Source organism: Elgaria multicarinata, chromosome 4 (genome assembly GCF_023053635.1).
Source record: "Elgaria multicarinata webbii isolate HBS135686 ecotype San Diego chromosome 4, rElgMul1.1.pri, whole genome shotgun sequence".
Taxonomy (NCBI): Eukaryota; Metazoa; Chordata; class Lepidosauria; order Squamata; family Anguidae; genus Elgaria; species Elgaria multicarinata.
In genome coordinates, this window is record NC_086174.1 from 23255929 (window position 1) to 23263836 (window position 7908).

A 7908-nucleotide genomic window follows, 5' to 3' on the forward strand; every position below is an offset into this window, starting at 1 on the left:
GACTTCTGGACCAGGTGCCTTGCAATAGAAGGCATTTGTGGCCCAACAACAGCGCCAGTGGTTGCAAGCAATGCTCAGTAGCGGCATTCCCTCGCAGGTGTTCGATGAGCTCAGTCACACAGTAAACAAAAAGAAAAAAGCACAGCGCATCATCTATTGCACAGCACGAGGCATTCGGGGTTTCAAATGCAGGCAAGGAAGTCGTCGAGTTGGTTTTCTGTCTTCTAAATCATTGCACACATTAAAATCGTATTTGAAAGTACAAGCAACAGCCTAGACGTTACCCATGCAATACAGAAATATAACTCATTTACTCATATTTTACAAGTCAATTAATTTTTCATGGTTCTCAGTGAACTAGGCAGGATAAGGCCCGATTTTTCTACACAATACAATATCTGTACTATGACCTTATCCACGAAAGTTCTAAACTATGAAATTATCATAAAAACACATAGCCTTTAAATTAAACTGGTCCCAATAGATAAGGATCAATTCTCAGCCATTTCACCTACTCAAAACTGGATGCTTTGGTTTGGTTGATGCAAAATTATTTTGTGGGGGAAGGGAATTTGAGTGGCTGCCATTTTGTTTCCCTCAGAAACATCCCCCTGCAGTTTGCACCTCCCTATCCCATGACACTGGGTTTTTTTTTTTAAATTACATTTTTTAAAAAGGCATCTGGAGCAGCTATGGAGTACCCAGAATGTCAAAACTCACATGTTTGCAAGCTAATGGTGGTGATCATTTGGGTGTTCCATAGTAGCTACGAAGCTTTTTGAATTTTGGGAAATTCAAAATGGCTGCTGTCCTAAATAACTGTCTCCTCTGAAACTCACAGGGAGCTGCCATTAAAGTGAACATTAGATGAATATAGGAAAAACACATTTTAGGGAGTGAGCAGACTATTTCTCCAGCAGCTCATTTTATTCAAGGGGATTCAGTGTGAAATAAATACCACTCCAAAGTAAGGGCAAAGATTCAAGGAGACTTGTTAAAAATATAAAGTCACATGCAACCCTATTTGTAAACATCCGTTACTGGCTATACACATATGCACACACATTTGGATTCCTTCACTTGGCCAAGTAAGTGCGCTGAAAAATCAGCAAAATGATTCGGAGAAATAAAGTTGGGAGAGGAACATTTCACGAAAATGTTTCTCCTACGACAGTTTTATGAATGTTTTGTTGAATCACTGTTTCTTCCCAGCCCTACTTTAAAAACACACACGCACACACTTGTACCTTATTGATAGTCAATTTGGTCATCGCTACACAAAAATTGAGAAAAGGCTTTGTAAAAGGAGACAATTACAGACTGTCTGTAAGATCAATAAGATTTAAATGTTTCTTTTATTGATCTGTACGACATGACTGTTGAGTTGCTTCTCAGTCTTGAATTGTGTTTTATTTTAGTTAAATCATTGTGATGACCTTTGAGAGAAACCATAAAGTGTGAAATGCTCAGACCTGACGCTATGCACATCCGCCCGCCCTCTCTCAGGTGCAGTCCACCCATCTGGAGGGCACTAAATTGGGGACAGCTCTCTCCCGCTTCCTCTCTCTCACAAGGGAAATGACCTTGCAAAGAGGTGCCTTGAACATCCTTATACTCAGGGCCAATATTCAGAGAAAAGAAAGATGAATCAATATTTTTTAGAACTGTATTGATTTGGAGCTGGCCTCTCCGCTCTGTTTGTGCAGAACGGCGGCCTTCCTTCTACTGCAATGCCTCGTTATATATTAATACAATTAGCCCTGAACCGTATATCATTCAGTGAAAAGTTAATGTGATTGCACAGATTACTTAAGGGAAGCCATTCGTCCAGGAATCTCTATCCACCCTTGAGCTCCATTCCCCGCTTTAAATTAAACTGAGAATGAATGCCAAGATGGTTATTAGAAAACTAACCATTCTTCTGATGCAAGGTGAAAGGTGGTGCATCAGAGACAATTTCCTCCCCTTTCATCAAGCACGAGAAATGATGATGAGAGAAGCTGCTTTCTCCTAGTGTGATTTCCAAATGATTCACAACGCCCAAACAATGGCCTATTTTTTGGAAGGGGACGGGGATAAAGAAGTTGCCTTGAGCATCCCAACTGCGAGAGCTGAGGCTGCTATCCTATGCATACTTTCATAGGTGTAAAGTTCAAGGAGCTCAGTAGGGTAGGGTGGCCATATGGAAAGGAGGACAGGGCTCCTGCATCTTTAACAGTTGTATAGAAAAAGGAGTTTCAGCAGGTGTCATTTGTATGCATGCAGCACCTGGTGAAATCCCCTCTTCATCACAACAGTTAAAGTTGCAGGAGCTACATTAGAGTGACCAGATACAAAAGAGGGCAGGGCTCCTGCCGCTTTAACTGTTGTAATGAAGAGGGAATTTCACCAGGTGCTGCATGCAGACCAATGACACCTGCTGAAACTCCTTTTTCTATACAATTGTTAAAGATGCAGGAGCCCTGTCCTCCTTTCCATATGGACATCCTAGAATAGGGCTTATTTATGAGTAGACCAGTTTGGGTAAAATTTCACTCGCTGCTTTAAAGGCATCAGAAGAAATATTAAAAGCATCGGAAATGAGCCCACTCCAGAATGAAGCTTCCTTAGTGAAATTCCAAATTCCATTTGGAATTTCCCCAACAACAATATATTGTTCCCTTTTGCCATGCAAAGTATTTTGCAGCCGCTGTAATGGCAGTTAAGACCCGTTAGCTTTACAAAAAGATCTGCTCCTGTTGGAGAGAATCCTGCCAGAAGTGGTTTGTTGGTATGAATCAATATTGCCAGTGGCTAGGGTGACCATATAGAAAGGAGGACAGGGCACCTGTATAGCTAGAGTGACCAAATACAAAAGATGGCAGGGCTCCTGCAACTTTAGCTGTTGTGATGAAGAGGGGATTTCAACAGGTGCTGCATGCACACCAATGACACCTGCTGAAATTCCCCTTTTTATACAACTGTGAAAGAAACAGGAGACCTGTCCCCCTTTCCATATGGTCACCCTAAATACTGCTGGGTGTACTTTTGGACCCTCCCTGTGGGTGTGGTTAGAAGGACTGTCATGGTGAATGCCTGCAGTTTAAAATTTACCACTACACCACTGAAAATGGATCAGGTAAGTTGTGAGGGACCCAAAAGCATGTTTTGGCACTTGGAAATCTATAGGATTTTAGTTAATCTGCCCTTGCCACAATGGACCACCATTTATTTATTTATTTAAAAACATGTTTATAGCGCCACCTCGCCATTTCTGGCACTGTGGCGCTTTACAATAAAACATAAAACAATTTCCACTAAAAACCCTCCACCCACATTAAAATTTAAACCACCCCTCCCCCAAACTCTTGTGAAAGTAAAAATGCCTTACAGAAGCATTGAAAACAATTGACAGTAGGAGCCTGACTAATCTCCGGTGTCCAATTGTTCCACAACCGGGGAGCAACCACTAAAAAAGTCCTGGCTCCTGCACATTCCAAATTGTAGCGGGGGACCCTCAGGGCACCCCGCTCCTGACAGCGAGTCTGCCAATGGTGGGACAAAGGAGTGAGGCGAGCATTCAAGTAACCAGGGTCCAGGCAGTGCAGGGCTTTATACATAGTTAACATCCCTACATCAGGGATGCATTCACCACTGCCGTTAGAAGTGGACCCACCACCGACCAAGCAGGGCGTATCAACCAAGTTGGACATTGGTCCAATCCACAGGTGGTAAAATGGAGCTGACCGAAAATCCTCTCCAGCTCAGCCAAAGATACTAGGCCGAAGCAATCAAGCATAGACCGTGTCCTGGAAGCTTCCAGCGGCAACTCTGAGGGTAGACCTGGAGGAAAACCAGCCCTAATTCCACTAATCTTTCCAACAAAAAATTGGGCAAACTCATCACATCTATCAGCTGTAGGCTCTGTTACTGTTGCTGCACAGTCAGGATTTCTCAGGCTGCGCAGCACTGAAAAGAGGCCGGTCGGCTGGTTTTTTGTTGCATCTAAGCGAGAGGAGAAGAAAGATTTCTTCATTCTCATCACAGCCCTATGATATTGTTGGCGATACCACACAAGGGATTCACGATCAGCAAGAGACTGGGTCCGCCTCCAGTGCCGCTCTAATCTACGCAGCCTCTGCTTCATCCCATGCAGCTCATCTGAAAACCAAGATGAGTTGCGTGGCTGACCCTGAGCCAGCAGCCGCCTTGGGGCTAAATGATCAATGGTGGTGGTCAGCCAGATGTTATAGCTCATCCACTAAGTAATCAGTGCCCCACTGAAGTTTACAAGCCCTCAAAGCATGCTGGAAACCCTCTGGATCCAGCTTACTTCTCAGACGGTCCCAAACTTGTGGACCACCACCTCTTCGGGGGTGGGGGAAGAGGTGTCTTAAACACACACTGAAGGAGGTAATGATCCATCCATGACAAAGGGGTTAGATGACAATCCCCAACGGCCAGCCCCAGGCCAAAGATGAGATTGAGCGTATGACCTCCAGTGTGAGTACTCCCAACAACAACATTCTGCGAGAACCCCAACGAGGTCATGATCTCAAGGAAAACTATGGCCGACACATCACAGGCATCATCCACATGTACACTGAAGTCACCCAGGACCAATAGCCTGGGTGACTCCAAGTTCAGGTCAGACAACAACTTGGTCAGCTCAGGGGCAAACTCCATTGAGTGTGCAGGTGGTCAATACACTCTCAGGAGTTTGCAAGCAATGTTCTCACAAGGGAATGAAACCAAGCGATGCTCAAAAGATCTTGTGTCTGGGCTAGGAACCACCCTACAGTGTAAACTAGATGAATATACTAGGGCAACCACTCCTCCCAGACGGCCCTGTCTTGCCTGATGATGCACCAAGTACCCAGCTGGTATGAACTGGGCCAACACAGGGCCAGCTGCCTCAACCAACCAGGTCTCGGTGATGACAGCGAGGTCTGGGGATTTGATCATGGGCGGTACTGGTCTTATTACACACGGACCTAGCATTCACCATCATAAGAGAGAGGGGACTACCATCAATAAGCCCACCCCCCTGATATCAAATGAGCGGGGGGAGCAAATGAAGGCGGAAGCAAGACAAGAGTCCTCGGTTCCCGCCCCCGCCATCACTGCCTCCCGCCTAACACTCGGGCCTTGCACCCAGCCCCAATAGACTGTATCTGTAGGTGTGTGTAGCAGTCCACTGCCCTTCTGTGGCTTTCCACTACTTGAGCATTTTACATTGTGTGTTTTCATAACCCACCCACTGCGCCATGAAAAACTGGCCTGGTAAGCATTATTTGTGCAGCTATAAACACCAGGGATCTTGTTGAAAGCACTGTGGTTATGCATTTACTTGGAAGAGCAAACCGAGCCTTGAAATTATGCAGACTCTGTATTATATGTTCTGCTATAGCCTTAGCTGTAATTAAAAAGCAATTCTGTTGTAATTTTTCGGTCTGATTAATAATTGCTATTCCTAGGATCTTTACCAATGTTGCACAGCAGAGGGCAGCAAAAATCTACAGTTGAGTGGATACTTACAAAAAACAAATTCATAGATCAAATATATATCCAGCATCGTAGATGGGTCTCCCTACCTTCCAGTGATATCGCATTATCATATTTCAAGAGAAAAGTCATTGCATATATAGATAGATAGATAGATAGATAGACAGATAGATAGGAAGTGAGCTCCAGTATTAGCTCCCGGAGAGCTCAAGTGGCATAGTGGTTAGAGTGTTGGACTGGGACTCAGGGATTTGGCTTCTAGTCTCCACTCAGCCATGAAGCTCACTGGATGACTTTGGGCCAGTCCCTGACTCTCAGCCTGACCTACCTCACAGGGTTGTTGTTGTGAGAATAAGAACGGAGAGGAGGGAGGATTACGTATACCATCTTGGGCTCCTTGACGGAAAAGTGGGATATAAATGGAGCAAACAAACAAATAAATTCAGTGCAAGTTGTACACAGAATGAGCAAAGGAAGAGGTGCAGTTGGAGATATGGTAGCCATGTGTTCCTACTTTACAGAGGACAGTCCTCTATTTGAAGGCTTTCCCTACAGTCCACATCTGGTTTTAAGAGCAAGAACTTAAGAAGAGAGAGCAAAGGCCTTGAAGTTACCCATCAATCGTTGCCCATCAACCCCAGATTCTGCAGGCACATGGGTCACTTGGTCACAGTAATGTCCCCACTACGGTGAGATGCAGTGGAGGCTGGTGGCTCCGATGCCAGTGAGGTGGTGAATCCGCTCAGGGGTTTCAGTAAGAACTCTAAAGCAGCTATCCAGGATGTAGATAGCTCCTTCAGGGTTCTGACAGGTTCTGGCTGAAACCTGGAGCAAATTCATTGCCCCGTTGACATCAGAGCTACTAGCCTCCCCCAGTGAGATGTATTGCATTGCTATTTAAATGACAGTCACTATATCTAAATTTGCTTCACTCTGTACACATGAATTGGGCATACACACATTTTATGCAAGTCTGGCTTTGCTTCTATTCCTTTTCTTGGTGCAGCAGGTCTTCTTTCTTGGAGCAATAGTGTGAGATGAGAGAGGAGAGATAGGAAGGAGCTAGACCGTGAAGAGCTTTGAAGGTCAGCAGGAGAAGTTTATATTGGATTCTGGAGTGAATTGGAAGCCAATGAAGAGATTTCAGAAGTGGAGTGACATGGTCAGAGCGGCGGGCCAAGAAGATGATCTTAGCGGCAGAGTGGTGGACAGAGACCAGCGGACTGATGTGAGACGAAGGAAGGCCAGAGAGAAGAAGGTTGCAGTAGTCCAACCGAGAGATAACCAGTGCGTGAACGAGAGTCTTGGCAGAAGAGACAGACAAAAATGGTCGAATCCTGGCAATATTATACAGGAAGAAGCGCTGAACCTGCTGAAATTCCCTTTTCTAAATAACAGTAAAAGATACAGGAGCCCTGTCCTCTTTTCCATATGGCCATCCTTATTCTATGATCACAGGAAATTTGGAAACCAACCCCTATCTGTGATATATAAATGCCAATTAAGTAGGAGAAACATGATGATTTGGGAGGTGCTTCCAAGGGTAATTTTCCAGTGGCCACACTGAAGCTCCTTCATCCTCTTCCTCAAGGACTCCCCCACATCCCTGTGAAATCTCCATTAACTGATTATCCATTGGCTTCAGGCGTAGAACATTAAGGTGATTTTTAAAAAAAAGGAAAATGGAGAGATGAAAAAGAAAAGGATACTGTTAATGTTCTGCCGGGAGCCTTAAAATGCACGCAGCGCCTTCTCCCAACAGATGCCAAGGTTTCCTTTCTGGTGCCTTCATCTACTTCAATGTGTTTCTCTCCCACCCCCTCCAACACCAAGGCCTTTCGTATGCTCCCCCACCTGAGCTGCTTTCCAGCTTAGTGCTAAGTGCAAGTGAATAGAATTGTTTGTAGTTGCTGCTGGGCCTCCCTGTGTTTTGTGAGCTTGAATTATTGTTCCATCGCTATAAGCCAATCAAGTGGTTTTGCAGCTTCTTCTACTGCCCACTTGAATGTAAGAACATAAGAAGGGTCCTGCTGGATCAGACCGAGGGTCCACCTAGTCCAGCACTCTGTTCACAGTGGCCAACCAGCCCATCGGCCAGGGACCAACAAAGCAGGACATGGTGCGACAGCACCCACCCACCCATGTCCCCCAGCAACTGGTGCACACAGGCTTACTGCCTCAGATACTGGAGATAGCACATGACCATCAGGGCTAGTGGTCATTGATAGCCTTCTCCTCCAGGAATTTATCCAACCTCCTTTTAAAGCCATCCAAATTGGTGGCCATCAGTACATTTCATGGTAGCAAATTCCAGAGTTCACCTATGTGCTGTGTGAAGAAGTACTTCCTTTTATTTGTCCTGAATCTCCCACCAACCAGCTTCATGGGAGGACCCTGGGTTCAAGGGAGGACATTGTCTTCAGC